Consider the following 18,784-nt stretch of genomic DNA (forward strand, 5'->3'; position numbering starts at 1 on the left):
TTGTCCCAAGTCATTACTCAGACCATTGCAAATAAGATCAGATGGTTGGGGATATATTAGTCTACGCAGATGGACTATTCTGAGCAAAAGAATTCTGGTAGCAATTGTGCCCACTCTGAGTTTGCTGATGGTGAGGTACAAGTTCAGGCATGTACTCAGTATCATATTATCCAGATCATGCTGGGACAATAGAGAAGACTCACGGGCATCTGGGAGGAGGCATGTGTGTCAGGCACATGGGAACCCAGATTGCCTAGTTAGATCAGGCAATCTTTATGGGATGAAGGTGGCAGCAGCTTATTTAACAAGGCAATTCAACAGTTGAAGGACATCCTACTGGCTGGGATAAGAGTGATAGAGTTTGGATCTAGATTGTCCCCCAAAGGTCCATGTATTAAAAAGGCTTTTGAGATGTAGTCATTATGTAGTCATAATACCTCTCATGCTATTGAGAGGTAGTCAAACCATTAAAAGGTGGGGCCTAGAGGAAGATATTAAAATAATTGGTGTGTACCCCAAAAAGGGTTTGACCCAGATCTCCTCTTCTTTCTCTCTTCTCCCTGGCCATGAGGTAAGTTGGGTTTGTTCCTTCTCACCACAGGCCTAAAGGCACCAGGGCCAACTGATCATGGACCTCCAAACCTGTGAGTCAAAATAAACCTATTCTCTTTCTAAGTATTTGTTATAGTAATGGAAAGCTGATTAACACAAGGGGTAGCAGACTGAGTATTAGGATCCATATACAGAAAGAGTGGAGAAGATACCCTTTCTTTCTAGTCTTGAAGGTAATGTCTTTAAGATGAAAAGCTGTCATGACTTTCTACCGTTATCCTTTTTACCCACTCTTTGCTACTGAATAAGGCAAGGTCTGGGATCTATCTATTCCCAATTAGAAATTATAAATGTGGAGGGGAAAATTCATGCTTTCAAATTCTAAGACAAATTTATTCAGGTCCAAAATGGCAAAAGTCATCTTAACGTGTCCTTGCTCAAGTCACTTATCATCACTAGATCTCAGAGTCTCAAAAGTAAAATAAGGCTATGCACCTCACACACACATATACGCATACATACATACATACACACAAACACACACACCCCTTAGTGTCCCATAATTTCATCACTGGTACCCTGGAGTCTTTGTTGTCTATCTGATTCCTCTTCTGCTAAGAGATCAGACAATAAGATATTAGTCATCCTCTATTAGAACCAGGAAACTAAGACTGCAAATATTTGACTGTGATGCATATCTTAAGATTGATTCTGAATTATATTTTTTGGGGACAAGTATTCAGAAAGGTAGACATGCCAGGAGATCAAGAATACTTGTAATAGTTTAATTTCAGAAATTAGTCATTGTTATGGTTTCGATATGAGTGTCCCCTGAAAGCTCACCATTGAGACAACAAGCCAGGAATATTCAAAGGTAAAGTGATTAGACTATAAGAGCTGTAACATGATCAGTGGATTTATCCATTTGATAGATTAATAATTTGATGGATTAATGAGTGGTAACCATAGGCAGATAGGAGGGTATTTAGAGGAAGTAGGTCACTGGGGGTTTATGCTCTTGAGGATTATATTATCCCTGGCTCCTTGCACTCAGGCTTTCTCTGCTTCCTTATTTCTACTTCCTGAGCTGCCTTCCTTAGCCATGCTTTTCTACCATGAAGTTCTGCCTTCCTTGGGCCCAGAGCAATGAACCTAGCCAACCATGAACTGAACCTCTGGGGGCCAAAATAAACTTTTCCTCCTCTAAGTTGTTTTTGTTGAGCATATTGGTCACAGTAATGCAAAGCTAACTAACACAGAATCATGGGATTCTGTTCAAGACTGGCAACTATGAGGACAGAAAAAAGCTAATATTTGGAAGAGTTAAGAGTTTGGATATCTCATTTTAGTTGAGGAACAACAACAACAACAAAAATGCAGTGATACCTGTGACAGGTTGTTGTATGACCAGGGAGTGGGGTATTATTCATAAGTAGAGAGGACTAAGGTGGTGAAAGAGACTTAGTGACGACTTGGGAGCATGTAGCTGAAGTGGAGTGGCCCCGACATCAGGGGGTTCCACATGTGCCTTGTTCAATGGTTTCTGATGCTCACCACCCAGAGCTGAGATAACTCCACAGGCTGAGGGTACAGTCCTCCACAAGATCACCCAATTTTTAGATACCAGTACATTTTCAGGGCTTCACAGGCCACTCTCACGAGTTGGTTATAAATTTTAGGGTTTCTCATGACCCTTTCAGATTCAATAATTCTCTAGAATAACCTACAAAACTAAAGAAAATGCTATAGATTCATGATAGTAGTTCTATATAGCAAAAGGAGGTAATTTGGAACCAGCCAAAAGGAGAAATATACACTTGAGATGAAGTCTGGAAATTTCTGCCACACAGTCTCTGTTGTCCTATCCTTGTGGATTCAAAATGCATAACCTTCCGGGCACATCAATGTGTGACATTATACAGAATATTACCACAAACCAGGAATGTTGACTGAGCTTTGGTGTCCAGAGTTTCCATTGGGGGTTTCATTAAATAAGCTTAATGGTGTGAATCATTAGCAATGCATTCAAATTCAATTTCCAAATTCCTCCTCTCCCTAGAGATTGAGCTGATATTGCCTTGCTCAAAGCCCCCACCCTCTAATCACATGGTCTTTCTGCAGGACTAGCCATTATCCTGAATCATCTCCTTATCATAAACTATTAAGTGTGCTCCAAATGACCTTCCATGAATAACAAAGATGCTCCTATCACTGGGGAAATAATGAGAGTTTAGATGCTACCTTTCAGGCCAGGGACAAATTTAGATGTGTTCTTTATTACACATAGTTAAAACAACAAAGACAGAGACCAGAACTGACAGTGGGAGGTGCCGTTTTTTCCATGTCATATCACAGTTATGATGAGTATGTGTTGATCTTGTCAGATAAAGTCAGAATGTGGGGCTATGAGTGGGACCAGGGGCAGGGACCAGAGAGCTAACTCAGACTAAGTCTAAGTATGGAAGAACTTGGAGAAGGGTCCTGTTCTCTGGTTCAAGGAATTGGAATCTCTGGACTCTCAAAACCTATCATCTTCCTTGTTCTTATGTAGCCTGTTGGCCTTTTAATTCCTATAATGGGTTCCCAGCTTCTCTTACAGTACCTCAGTCCCAAAGTGCTGACCTTGCTCTTAAATTTTTTATTGTTGTTGTTTTTCATCCTGGGGATTGAATCTAGAGATTCTTTACCACTGAGTTACATCCCCAGTCCTTTTTTTTTTTTTTTTAATTGTGAGATCAGGTCTTACTAAGTTGTTGAAGCTAGCCTCAAACTTGATCCTCCTACTTCAGCCTCCTGAGTAGCTGGAATAACAAGCATGTACCACCATGCCCAGCTTGATCCTGCTCTTGAAAGATACATTAAAACAGTTCCTTGCATCTACTCAGCCCAGATGGTAAAGTTCCTTTTTCTACTCCTACTGTCTCAAGGTTGAAGACTATATAAGGAGAAACATTTTTCCATTTGCATTTTGTCCTGGGCTAGATCAAAAAATGGCACAGTTTTTATCCTTATGTATCAGACAAACACTATAAGGAACAAGGAGTTAGTTCCCTGATTCTTTACTATATATCTTCCTTCTAGAACTGCAACTATAGAATTAAGAAGGAACTTGAAAATCTTGTTTTGATGGGCCAGAAATCTTGCCAGTCATCTAATTTTCATTTTCTCATGCAGATAGATCTCTCACTGCCCCATACAACACCCCACCCACCCACCCCAACAATATGCCTCATCATGATTCTGTAGTCTGAAGAGACTCAGGTCTGGGATAGAGACTTAGTATTCTATGACACAGAGGTTTTTAGTATATGTGCTACCAAAGCGGGCACTGACACAGAGGTTTTAAAGAAAGATTGACTGTGACCTGAAGATCCAATGGATTATTCACTGGCGAGTCAGAATTCTAATACATTTGAAATGGTTTCTCATGATCGCTGTTCTCCAGTAGCTAATGATGTCATTGGAGCAATTCCATTCTGTGATTGATGGTCTGTCTTTCCCGGACTTCATTCTGTTGTCTGGTTGCCATTTATCTCCTTTTCCTATACTAAACAGTGACTGTGACTATAGCACTTTCCTGAGTTCTGTGACCTCTTCTATTAAATTATTGAAATCCACAGGGTAAAGGGAATCTCTAAAGTTGAAGCCAGTTGATCAGAGGTGAGAGTGGCTTGCAAGTCCCTGAACTTGTGGAGGAATGTGTCCCTAGCCTGTGAAATTTGGCCCAAATCTTCATCGTTGGTATCAGAAGTCACTCAGTATCAGAGACACTGAGAAAACTGTCCAAACTCCTGCAGCTGAGCAGGTGGGCGCATTTGCATCACTCCCTACATGATTTATAAGAAGATCATTAAGCAGCAGGAAAGGACAGAGGTCAGAATAAATGAGATTACATTGAAGGGTTGAGGCTGGCCATTTGGGATTAGAAAGATCTGCTGGAAGGATTAATAAAAAGTGTGAAACAAGGCTATAATCCTCTCAATTGATTATTATTATTTACAGCCAATGCTCTTTAAGAGATTTTTTCATGAAATCAAGATAGAATATCAGTCACATACATAATTACATTATCATAATACATTTATCATGCATTATGTATTGTGTTTTCAGAATAGTAACATATATTTCAAGCCCCAAACTGAGCAACACTTCTGCTCCTCTTCTTCCTCCATTCCTTCTATAGCTCCAAGTATCCACCTAGTACAGCCATCCCCGGGCCTTGTTGTGGTCCTCACTTTGTTTGCCATACCACTAAGCATCAAGTCACTTCCAGGAAAGGCTCAGGTATATTATTCATTTCAATCCACTAGGAAGTGCGCAGAGTCAGGTAAAAATCAGCAAATGCTTGAAGAGAGAATAAACAAATGAGTGTGCTAAATTCATTCCTTGTCACCCTAAAAAATTCACATGTACTCCCTGTCTTGGCGGTGTCAGTTTGTCCCTGAATAAGCCAAGTTTGAGAATTCTACTTTGACCTTGACATGAGGTTGACTTGGAAGCCAGATCAGGAAAACTACTAACAGTAGGAGAAGAGTAAAAACTTTACTAACAAGAGTGCTAATGATTTCTGCAGAGAGCTGAGAGAAGAGAGAAAGAACAGGGGTGAGATAATGCAGCTTTCAGAATAATCAAATCCTGGATTTTAGCAAACAAAACCTTGTTAATCCTCCCTCCCTGCATCTCTGCTAACCACCACCTCTATCTTATGGTCATTTGGAGATCATTTGAAGCCCATTCCATAACTGTTCTCTAGCTGAGCTTCCTTTATGCAGAAAAATGATAATGCAATTAGGATGCTTTCAAAAGTCTCAGGGGAAATTAATTTGTTTACAGGATTGTGCATCATATGGTTAAACCAACAAGGAAAAACAGACGGTCCTCTTTTCTCAGCCCAGCTGAATTCCTGCCTGGTGAGGTCATGAGGCAGGTGACATGGGCAGGGTCCCAGTGAGCTCCAACAGGAGCTATCTCTTTGAAATTGTGGTCATCCAATCCTGCGTCACAGGTCTCAAATTGTCCTCACTGTGGCACCCTTCTCAGTTACAATAGAGAGCTCTCTGCTCCAGGATTTGGTTAGTTATGTGCATCACAGAATGGTATTTCTTTGTAATCCATCCCTAATGCTTCCCCCAGGGGTTTCTTAAGAAAAATAGTCCTCATAGACCTTTCTCTCTCTTTTGCAACCACCCAAGTGATTTGCTGGCACCTAGGTCCTATTCTTGTACTCTGAGCTCTATATCAGAGGTGATCCAAAACATCCTTCTAGTAAATGACACTTGGGGATTAATAACAGTATTGAAATAAAATAAGTGAAATTAATGATAGGCCTATACCATCTAGCGGTAATGCTATAATGTGAAATTTCCAAATGATAGTACTTCATTGTACTTTTTATTCTGTATCATATTTTCCAAGTCTGAATTATCAAAGTTTCCAAATTAGTAGAGTAGAAATTTAATAAGACCTTATCATAATCAGTGACAGTTGGTCTTCCTTTTTTAACTTCAGGAAAGATGCCACTTAACAAATTTCGTCCTTCCTGCAGTTGGGCTGGGACCACATGTTTAATTACATAGCACAGTCTCACTCACCAATCAGCAGGCCTCCCTGAGCTCTGGGAATTAATCCCTGTGTCCCTGGGCCTGGGCAGGCTGCTTCCCACACCCAAGGCCTGCAGCAGGAAGTTTAATTCCCTAAGTTAAATTCTATACATGTACCTGAATATAGTCCAGACTTGTTTATCTACAGCAAGAAGTCATTTTTAGAGTTTTATTTGTATTAGTAGCTGGATTAAAGAGCACAGTGTGTCTGTTGTGTAGTTAATAAATATATTTGTAGTATTTTTTTAAAATTCTCAACATGAATCAGTTTAGTTTTAAAAACATAACTAATTTCAAGCATTCCAACCAAGTTTTCATGCTGATGTTACAATAATGCTAATAGTCATGACAATCATGGCTGTAACAATAGCTCATATGAATCCAAACCATTCTGACCATGTTTCTATGATGGAGTTTAAGTCTACTATTATAAGCATAATGCTAGGTTTTAGGCTCCTACCATGCCCCAGGCCCTGTGTTAGGTGTGTCATACATAATTTTACTAATTCTTACAAAATTACAAGCTTATTTACATTTTGCAGGAAGGAAAGACTTAGGGGTGGGCAGCAACATCTCCAAGGCAATCCAATCTAGTAAGGAGTATAACTGGTATTTAAAGCTTTTTTGGCTTAGATATTAGGTATCCCCCAAATCTCATGTGTAAGAGACAATGCAAAAAGTTTAGAGGTGAAATAATTGGGTTACGAGAGTTTTGACCTAATTAGTGCATTAATTCCCTGATAGGGATTAACTGGGTGTAACTGTAAGTAGGAAGGGTGTGGTTGGAGGAGGTAGGTCATTGGGCTATGCTTTTGGGGTGTATAGTTTGTCCGTGGTCAGAGGAGGAGTCTCTCTGTTTCCTGATTGTCAGGTCCTGAGCTGCTTTCCTCTTCCATAACCTCCCACCTTGATGTTCTACCTCACCCCAGGCTCAGAGTAATCAAGTCACCCATCTTTGAACTGAGAAACTATAAGCTCCAAATAAACTTTTCCTTCTCTAAAATTGTTCTGGTCAAGTCTTTTGGTTACAGCAGCAAAAAAGTCTGACTAAAATGAATACCTAAACTATTTCTCCCCAAGTCCGTGTTCATTGCAACACATCAAGCAGACTATTTTGGTTTATAAACTCGATTCTTAGGAGGAGCAGAATAAGTGACAGACTCAATTGTCATTCATTCACACAAATAAACTGTATTTTTGAAAGAAAGACGTAATGTGTAAACTGATTTTTGTTTTTTAATGTCAAGCAAATGTGTAGTGCTGTAATACGTAGACTCACAAGGAATAAATATTTAACATCTAGTAGGGATAAGTATTATAAAATTAATAAATATTATAAGCTGCCAGTGAGGGATATTCGACTTTGCTCTTATAGCCAGGGTTGCTGAAGAGACTCACCAAATAAAACAACATACAAGAAGGAACTTGAAGGAGGAGGGGTAGGGGCAACTGAACATGTGAGGAAAAAACATTTCAAAAGGCCCTGAGGCCAGACTTGGAGTACTTGGGTACCGCAAAGTGGCCAGTGTGACCATAAAGAGAGTTGACATTTTTTAAATAGTCACAAATACATAAATCCATCATCCACTGGCTTAAATAAATCTATCATAAATATAGAGAGGATGGACCCACCATTTGACCCAGCTATCTATACCCAAAGGACTTAAAATCAGCATACTACAGAGATACAGCCACATCAATGTTCATAGCTGCTCATATATATATATTATATATATATTATATATATATGTATATATATATACAATGGAATATTACTCAGCTATAAAGAATAATAAAATTATGGCATTTGCAGGCAAATGGATGAAACTGGAGAATATCATGTTAAGTGAGATAAGCCAATCTCAAAAATCCAAAAGATGAAAGATCTCACTGATAAGCAGATGATGACACGTAATGGGGAATGGGAGGGGGGCAAGAATGGAGGAAAGAGGGACTGTATAGAGGGAAAAGAGAGGTGGGAGGGGTGGGGGGAAGGAAAAAAATAACGGAATGAATCAAACATCATTACTCTATGTAAATGTATGAATATGCAAATGGTATGCTGTTACTCCATGTACAAACAGAAACAACATGTATCCCATTTGTTTACAATAAAAATAAATTTAAAAAAATAAATAAATAAAATAAAATTCAGACACCAAAAAAAAAAAAAAAAAGGAAATCCAAGAAGGAGTAATAGAATGTGCAAGAGTCCAGAGCTGTTCCAAGTTAGATCAAATCCCCAGCTTTAAGGAATAAGGTCTTAGGCATCATTGTTTTGGAGTCACCAAACAATCACCATTGATGTTTGGGGCATTATTAAGACTAGGAGGGATACAAGAAGTTTGGTGGCATGAAATATTTGGATTTTCAGAAAGAGAAAGAAGGCAAAGTCTGAAATTTTGTAGATAATTGTCTGTAACCTCAGGGGCGAGATTGTAGGGTGGCGACGTAGGGAATAGTTTCAAGCACCAAGTGAAGTAAGGTAAGATCCGGTGGGTTCACTAAGAACAAGCCAGGGCTGATTTTTCTCCTCTTTTTTTAACTTTCTTTTTTTTTAAGTATATTTTTAGTTGTAGATGAACACAATACCTTTATTTTATTTTTTAATGTGGTGCTGAGGATCAAACCCAGTGCTTAATACATGCTAGGTGAGCGCTCCACCACTGAGCCACAACCCCAGCCCTCTCCTCTTCCTTTTGACAGCATTACCAGCCCAGGAGCAGAGAACAGACGTACATCTAGATCATTTTGTCATCGGTTTAAACATTTTCTGAAGCTTTTCATGATGTTCTTTTGGACAAGATGGGGAAATAGGAACCAGATTCTGGCAACCTGGATGAATTAGTAACCAGTCCATTATATGCACAGTCCATTATAAGCAATATATAATGGTGAGTCACAGGGCTCTGTCTTTCATCTGCCCCTTGTAAATGCTGTAAGAACAAATATACAGGCGTGCTCATCGAATTTATAGGTAACCTCAAGTTGGAGGTGTCAGGAACACCTGGAAAACAGAATGAAAATGGGAGTTGAATTTAAAAGGATAAAACTTAAAAGTGAGATTTTAAGGAACTAAATACATCAGTAAGAATAGATCACACTCGTTTTAGCAGTAACTAAGAGCCTGACACCAATTTGTGTCAGATGTATAATGTGGTTGCCCCACAACCCCAAAATTTTTTCAGGCTGTATGCGGTGGAGTGGGGCTGAAAGTTCAGTAACTGGCTCTGGGTTGGGAATTGGGGCTTGATTTATAGCACTTGCCAATTTCTGTAGTGTAAATACTCCCATCATAGCCAATTTGAAAAGAAATAAAAAATAAATATATCTAACATTTCTGAACATTTATTATACCAAGCGCTCTTCTGAGCTTTCTCTGATATTCATTCATTTTATTCTCACAAAACACTTCTAAGAACATATTGTTATTTACCTCATCTTCAGAAGACGAGCTCAGGGAGACAGCAGAGGACCAGTTCTTGTCAGGCATTGAGGGTCTTACTCAGGACTTGACTTGCTCTGACCCAGAGAAGAAACCACTGTAGATTTCTAGAAGAGAAGAAACCTGAATTGAAGTTTGTTACAAAGAACTCTGTGGCTGCAGAAAGGAGAAAGGGATGTTTCTGTGGAGAAAACAGTCTTTGAAGGTTGTCAAAAGAGACAGGGAAACAATCAGGAGGCTATGGTGACAAGCTAAGTGGTCTGTGATAGTGACTTGGACTGGGGCTGTAGTCATAGAGGGCTGTGGCGCAGGCAGGTGCTGATTATGCTCTGAGGGTTCAGTTATTTTGGATAAAAGGTTATATTTCATTAATATATTTGCTACTTAACATTTTAATGTTGGAAAATGATGTGGCCTCATGTTTTAGATAAATCTTTCCTAATTATATCTATATTTGCTTTTTTCTTTGTTTCTGTAGGGGGTTTTGCTGGTAGTTGGGATTAAATCCAATGGTACTGTACCATTGAGCTACATCCCAGCCCTTTTTATTGTTCATTTTGAGACAGTACCTTGCTAAGTTTCCCAGGTTGGGCTCAAACATGTTATCCTCCTACCTCAGTCTCCTGAGTTGTGGGATTACAGGTGTGCGCCACCGCACCCAGCTGTATCTAACATTTGTGAATATTTACTGTGCCAAGCATGATTCTGAGCTTCCTTCAGGTACTCATTCATTCATCTTATCTTTACAAAAACACTTTGAAGTACATGCTATTATTAGTCTCATTTTATAGATAAAGTGACTATTAATTCACTGATGCTGCTATAATAAATTATCACCAAAGGATGTACATTTTGAAAAAATAGAAATTTATTATCAGGTTTTTGGAGGCCAGAAGCCTGCACTCTGAAGTCTAATCCTATTGCTGGGCCAGAATGAACAGCTGGCTGGACCATTCCTTCCATGGGCTGTAGGGCAGGATGCTCCCTTGACTTTCCCAGTTTCTGATAAGTGCTGGCACTTCCTTGTTTTGTGGCTGCATCACTTCAGTCTTCAAGGTCAGCATCTTGCAGTCTTTCTGCTCTGCCTTCATACTACCTCCTCCTCAGTGTGTAGTAAGATCTCCAGCTTCTCAGCCTCTTGCGAGGTACGTGAGGTTGTATTTAGGGCCAACCCAGATAACCCAGAAAAATCTTTCCCTCTCTATATCCTTGACCACATCTGCAGACATATATTCCCTGCCCTGGTCACCTTTTTGAGAACCAAGGTTATATTTACAGGTTCCAGGGATTAAGTTGTGACTAAATCATGTGCCTAGGGGACATTTTTCAACCTATCTCTGTGATGCCAAGAATATTCTCAGAATTTAAATATTTGCACAGTTGTGTTTGTTTACATTTGTTGTGACACACTTGAGAAGATTTCATGACAACCAGGATCACCAGATCAAGCCCACTTTCTCTGACTAGTTAGTCTGAGCAAAGGCTTCTTGGGCCCCAGGAAGCTTCCCAGTGCTTCCCCGGTGCTCACAGCTCCCATCTCATGGGGATATTGTGACACAGGATTTGACTAACTCAATGTAGAACAACTGCTTAGTAGATATTTGTCAAACAAATGAACAAAAGAGTTAACACTTGTAAGAACAGAGGAAAAGTGGCATGAACGTGGGAATTCCATGCAACAGAAACAGACAATATTGTACTTTTTTTAATTAAGGGGAAATCTGCTTGACCATTAAGAATTAGGAAAAAGAACTATCAATATACCAAATACTTCAAGAAGTTTCCAGAAGACATGGTAAAAAAGAAGAAACTTAAGTACAGGCCCCAGTGCCTGTAATTTAGAACTTTCATCTACAGGAAATTAAGTGTCTTTACAGGAAGTCTCTAGAGCCCTACAGACACCACAATTTTGTATGAACAGGAACTAGACATGTGGAAAAGATGGGGACCATTTCTAATTTCATCATGTTTTTTGTTAAAGTTTAAAAACCTTCATAATGGTAAACAAAATATGGTACCTGCATACAATGGAATATTATTCAGTCTTAACAAGGAAGGAAATTCTGATGTAGACTGCAATATGGACAAATGGTGAGGACATTATGCTAAGTAAGCCAGTCACAAAAGGACAAATATTGTATAATTCCACTTTCATGAGATGCCTGTCAAATTCATAGAGACTCAAAGTAGAATGGTAGCTTCCAGGGGCTGGGGGAAGAGGACAGGGAATTGTTGTTCATTGGGTATGGGTTTCAGTTTTGGAATATGAATAAAGGTCTGGTGGTGGACAGTGGTGATGGTTACATAACAAGATGAATGTTCTCGATGTCACTAAATTGTATGGTGCAGGCAGACCACACTACTAACTGACCATAGGTCTCCAGTGACATGATCACAATCCCTACTTTTAGCACTTTCCTTCTGAGAAAGGAATGGGGGCAGAGGGCAGAGTGGGGAGATAGTGTTCATGAAGTCAAATAGTCCTAGCAGAGCAGCTATACCTTAATTCAAGAGATAAAATCCAGAGGCAATAGTAGCCATAGAGCCACTTATGGCTCAATTAGACAAGCAGATCCAATATATAGGATTTACATAGTGATTACAAACTACCCAATCCTGGGATATGGTTGTAGGTGAAGTCTCTGTGTTTCTTTTACTTCTGATAATGATAAATTTTCTCTAGGTCATGTGTCCTATGAGCTAGAAAAGAGAACTTGGTGTGAGATGGAAGAGAGGACTAAAGGGACTCTCCCCCATCCCTCTGGGATAACCAAAACACATAAGGGCAAATTAGAGCCCACCTTTTTCTCTTACCACCTCCAACTACAAAGAGGGAGATAAATGGAGATGGCCTGCAAGCAAAGTTGGTGCCTTCAACCATGCAGCTGCACATACACCTGGCCAAGGGCTCAGAGCAGCTGGAGGAGGAGTTCTACTGGGTGCCAGGGCTACTAAGGGCCTGGGTACAACTCTATGCCAACAGAGCAGGACAGCAGATGAGAGAAGACATGCTGTGCAGCACCCAGTGCCCTTTAGATACATTCAGAGTACACAGAACAGCAGTGCCTTCTTTTCTACCTTTCAAATCTTATACCAATATCATTTTTAGCCAACCACAACAAACCCAGCTTTAATCAGAGAAAGGGACACTGGGAGACACATTTGCTGCTTAGCTATGTTAGCCCAGTACCAAGCTCTTTCAAGATGCTACAACTGAGATGCAAGAAAAGATCCATGACATTCATCTCTGCCTGTAGCAGGAGATTCAAAGAAAAGTCTTACTACAAAATATCAACCAAAGCTGATGGCTGGGCTTTCTACTGATTCTACTAGGTTGCATCCAATCAGGGAGGTTCACCTTGATAGGAAGCCACCCATCTACTCCTTCATATCTACAGTGGGATGTTCCCAACCCTCACCTGGCAAAGGCTGCAGCATGTATCAACAGAAGGAAAGCCAGACAGCCATAGACAGGCCACTGGGATGAAAGTGAGACTGGAAACAAAAATAATGGGATGAAAGTGAGACTAGAAACAAAAATAATGGTGGTGTGTTAGGTAGTATTTTATCAATGTAAAAAAAAATCAGTAACAACTTTGAGGAGGACATTTTTATTCTGGACTCACGGTTTTAGAGATTCAGCCCATGGCTGGCCGGCTCCACTGCTCTGGCCTGAAGTGAGGTGTATCGATCGTCATGGCAGCAGGCATGGTGGAGAGCGGGTGCTCACCTCACAGTAGCCAGGAAGTAAAGAGAGAGCAAGGATAAGGCAATAAGGACAAAATATAAACTCTAAAGGCATGTCCCTAGTCACTACTTCCTTCTGTCATCTTCCTACAATTACCATCCAGTTAGTCCAGTCAAATTATTAAGCCATTTAAAGGATTAATCCACTAATTAGGTTACAGATCTCATAGGCTAACCATTTCATCTCTCTGAACATTCCTACATTAACAGAACTTGAGGAACTCCTTTATCCAACCATAATAGTTGGCAAAAATAAAAGAAAAAAGTTGTAAAAAAAGTGGTAAGAAATTTCACTTTTGCCTGCTGTTGCTCTAGTCTCTACACAGACAACATAAAATTACAAGGAATATAGAATGTCAGATGATTGATAAGGAAGAACATTACAGCATTTATATATTGAAGGTAAGGAAAGAATTCATGCATGAACACTCTCCTCATTCAAAAACCTACAAATCCACATTTGTGCATGGGGATGTGGCAAGACTTGGAACTATGAAAATATGATTTAACCCAAAAAATGGAGATAAAATACTAAAGGGAATAGAGGAAGTATAACCAATTTAAGTTTTTAAAGCTTTCACTTTAGAGAATTAAAGTAAATTTTAAGGAAGAAATTGCTTAACACTACTAGGACAAAGGATTTTTAAAATGTCTTTATAAACAAGAAGTGAAAGTAATATGTCAAAAAGAAGTTTCTTATTGTGATCATGGTTAATTATTACCAATATATACATAAATCATTACAAAGTACACATTGAATATGTTTGATCTTTGAGAATTAAATGTTTAAAAAAATAGAAGATGAAAGATGTCTATTAATAATGAGGAAAATGATAAAGATAGTTTTCCTAAAAGAACAAATTTTAAAATATCATACTGAACCTAAAGCAAGAGTATTGCCTATTTTGGTGGTAGGTCCACATATCACAAAGATCTTTTTTCTAGAATCCATTCTGTTCTGTTCCTCAGCTAATTCCAGATGCTACTTGACTTCCATCTGCTGATTGAGGCACAGAATTCCTGAAAGAAATTGGAGAAAATGGCAGTTTATGTATTTAAACATATGAGAAAGAATTTTCTTCTTTGAGAAAAGTCAACCACTGGCAGGACAGGAAAGCCCTATACCTTAGATCCAAATGGCAACCTGTGTGATCATCAGTCCCTCTTTTTTTAATGTACATTAAATTAATTTTTAACTGATACATAAAAGCATAAAAATTGTACATATATTTATTGGGTACCAGATGATATTTTATACTTTTTTTGTGCTTAGATTTTAACCCAGCAGCACATAACCACTGAGCCACATCCCAAGCCTTTTTTTATTTTTTATTTTGAGACAGGCTTTCCCTAAGTTGCTTAGGGCTTCACTAAGTTGCTGAGGCTGGCTTTGAACTTCCAATCCTCCTGCCTCAGCCTCCTGAGCTGTTGGGATTACAGACATGTACCACCACACTCAGCTTGAATTTTTATCATTTCTTGATGGTAAAAATACCCTTTTTGCAAAGGACTGTGCTGTGGTGGTAAGAACTGATCTTCATTTACTGTAAAGGGGAAACTGTGGCAAAGGACAACCGTGGCCACCAGTCCATTTACCAATCAATCACTACTCTAAATGAAGAACAGAGGATCACATAAGGGAAATCTCTAGTCTCAGCTAGTCTGCAGGGTTTCAAGTTTATTTGCTGCTCTTGACTTCATTGAGAATCAGAAAAAATTAAATTTAAAATTGTTCTCAGTCTCAACCAATTCAGTTGTTGCTCAGAATATTGGAAATAATCTACTCTTGAGATTATCTTCCCAGCATAACGTTCTCCAGACTCAACATATATTTCCCAACTTCAAACAAAAATTCTCAGTGTTGCTAGCACAATACTATAGTCATGTAACTATATATATATATATATATATATATAGTTATATAACTATACTATAGTCATGTAACTATAGTATAGTTACTATACTATAGTTACAATACTATAGTCATGTAACTATATATAAGAAGTGAGCAAGACTGTCCTATAAAATCCAGAGCTAAAAATTTGAGAAGGAAGCAGGAGCTTGGCCCTGCTGGTGGGACAGAGTGGACTCACACATACACTCTAAGATGTGTCCAGGGATACTGATGTCTCAGAATAGAATTCACTTAGCAGGAGGAAAATTTCTTTAATTGATGATGTAGGAAATGAATGTTTTTGTTCCTGTAAGCTAAGCCCTCGAATGATTTCTGTTAAAACCTTCTGGGATTTATAACTAAATTTTATTCCCTTTTCTTTTTTTTTTTTTTTTTTTTTAACTGAAAGAGATGCACAAGCTATACAAATTAGTTCTTGTCCTGCTGCTTCACTAACTCTCTCCCTGTGTGATTTTTCTTTCTCTACCATATGAATCCTAGAAGCCGTTGCTCTGGGAAATAACAGTTGTAACCCAGTTTGATATAGTTCAGATACCTTCTGAACTTTTTTTAAAGACCCAATTTTAAGTGTTTGACCAATTTTTAATCATTTTATCTATAGACATATTATTGCTTACCTTCAAATCATCCAATGCATCTTAAACTTCTAATCAAACTGCCACAGGAAGTCATATACATGCAGAAAAATTAATCTCCTTGCATCCAGAAGGCAGAATCCTCTGTATGCCCACTGTCTGCCTGGCCCTTTGGAGCCAGGATTGACAGAAAGCTAGAAAGGAAATGAGGAGGTGAGGCCCAGTTCTCCCACTGGGGATTAAGGAGCAGTAATCAGAGCCTCACCCTGATCACATGACCAAATCAAGGCCAAGGGGACCTGCAAGGGAATTTTAAAACACCAGACCAAAGAAACCATAAGGAATCACAGGTAAATGTGACCATGTTAAAAATTCCTTTTAAGTTATAGATTTCAAAAGAGCCAGAAGGAAGGATTTTGAATGCTTCCAAAACAAAGAAATTTTTAATGTTTCAGACAATGAATTTGTTAATTACCCTGATTTGATTGTTATACATTGGATATATGTATCAAAATAGCACGCAGCACCTCATAAACATGTACCATTACTATGTGTCAATTAAAAGTAATTTTAATTTAACAATAATTTCTAAAATCTATTTTAGCAACACTAACATGCATTAATAGAAATGTAAAAAGAATAGTATCAATTTGACAATATATTTAATTTTAAAAAATAATATTCCTTTTCATCCAGTAATTTCACTTCTAGAAAAGTAATTCTAAAGTAATTATTCTCAAAGCAGAAGAAAATAAATGGCAAAAAGAATGTATTTGGGAGAATGAAATGGATGCTCAAGATATGGGTAGAGTCTAGGTATAACATTTCACTCAATGGCCTGTGTATAAAGTATGTTCACAAAAATTTTTTAAATAACATGGGGGTTTGCATTCACTTATTTTGATAAAGCTCCATAGAACCTTGAAATGTGCTACCATCATTATTTATCTTCCCCAACAAAGGATATATAAGCCAATCCCCTCCATAGAAGGTTGAATATTCTCTGATATGTGGATGCTAAACAAGAGGGGTGGAAAGGAAGAACAGAAGTTGAGTGAATTAGACAAAGGGGAATGAAGGGAAGGGAGGTGGGGTGGGAATAAAAAAATAGAATGAATCAGACATAACTTTCCTATGTTCATATATGAATACTTGACCCATATGACTCCACATCATGTACAACCACAATAATGGGATCCTAATTAGAATAAGTTATATCCCATGTATGTATAATATGTCAAAAATGCACTCTGTCACAGATACCTAAAAAGAACAAATTTAAAAAGAAATATGCATATAATAACAAAGAAGAAACAAAAATGTTTGAAATATTTAAAGGTTTAAGATCAACATAAAATATTTTACATTTTCAAGTAAATATTTCTAAGTCAGGACCTTAGAAAAAAGTAGGATTAAAATGTATTGGAAAGTTCAGAAATCATTCCTGTAAGTGTAGAAAGCTCTCTAAAACAATCCAATATGTCTCAGTAGATCTAAAAAGAATTCTGATGTATATGCCATTTATCCATTTGACAAGCACATGTTTTATAGCAGTGTTCTAGGTAGATTATCAGGTCAAATGGCCTCAGGCATATTGATAGGCATATTGATGACTTGGTCTCAAAGACCCCCAGATCTGTTTATGAGTAAAGGTCAGCTTTGGTTCATGAGTTTCAGCCTTGTCCCCATGCCCTGTGCCCTAGATCTGAACACCTGTTTGGTAGCCCTGTACCCCAGGATTCTGAGCTGGGATTCTGGCTCACCTTTGCCAGGTTAGTGTGTGTGGCATGTAATAAGAGCTATCTAATGATTTGTTAATCAATTAATGGAGGTTTGAATGAATGGAGTCTCTCTCCCAAGCCCTACACTTGAAATTGCTGATGGATTTGCTTTCTGCTCTGTTGTCTGGTACACAACCCAGTAATTTAAGAATTCACCCATTTGTTGAGTCTTTAATGCATACTGGGTAGAGTCTCAACAGATAAAGCCATTTCTATTCCAGTCTTGCACCTTCCCATTCAGTTGGTCCAAAGCTACAATTAACTTCACTACAAACAAGCCATTTCTTGTGGTAACTAGCAAATGGAGGTTGATATTGTAAAACCATAGACAGGTCTTGGACTTGGGGAAAAGCCTTGGACTGAGAATCTTAGTGCATGGCTAACTAAGGGAAGCCACAGGTGACAAGGGAACAGGGTACCATTCTGCCTGTAGCTGGGTGTCTTGCCAATTTGACTAAGGATTATCATGGGCTAGGCATCCCATTTCACAGGGGCAATTTATTTTCAGGATCTCTGATCTCTATCAAATTCTTTCCGTGAAACTCTATCAAGTTCCTTCATTTCTCTTAGACTCAGTCTCATAAGGTCATCATGCTCATTAATGTGACCCCACAAGGTAAATATAAAAACATGATGAAATATTAATTTGATTATTTTTAACATCATGCTGAAGTATTTAGGGTTGCCATATCATTATTTCTGCAACCTATTTTCAAATAGTGTTGGGAGGGGAAGATAGAAAAAAAAATAAGTTAAAAGGAAAAAATAAAAACCATGCCATGCTGGTGCCTCTCCTGGACTCTGATGTGAACATGGACATACTCCTTGCTGTCTCTAAGCCTTTTTCTTGAGAGGTAAAGATGGGAAAATTAAGCCCTGTCTGTCGTATCCCCTTAGTATTTTATGAACACTAGCCAAGGTAATAGACATAGAGTGTTTTGCAAACCATAAAACCCTGTCTGAATACAAGGGGCTATGGATAGGTTCCTTGGGCAGTGCATGTCATCCCTAGATCACCTGGCCAAGCTTTCCACCTTGGTCTGCCCAGACTCTGGCCAATCAGTGCTGTTGCAGCCACCTTAACATTATATATGCATGATCAGCCTCCTGGCTTCTTCCTTGCTCCCAGAGCCAGCAGCAGGCAGGCAATCTTTCTCCTGAGAAGGAGA

The sequence above is a fragment of the Sciurus vulgaris genome (assembly GCF_902686455.1).
Source record: "Sciurus vulgaris genome assembly, chromosome: 2".
NCBI classification, from domain to species: Eukaryota; Metazoa; Chordata; class Mammalia; order Rodentia; family Sciuridae; genus Sciurus; species Sciurus vulgaris.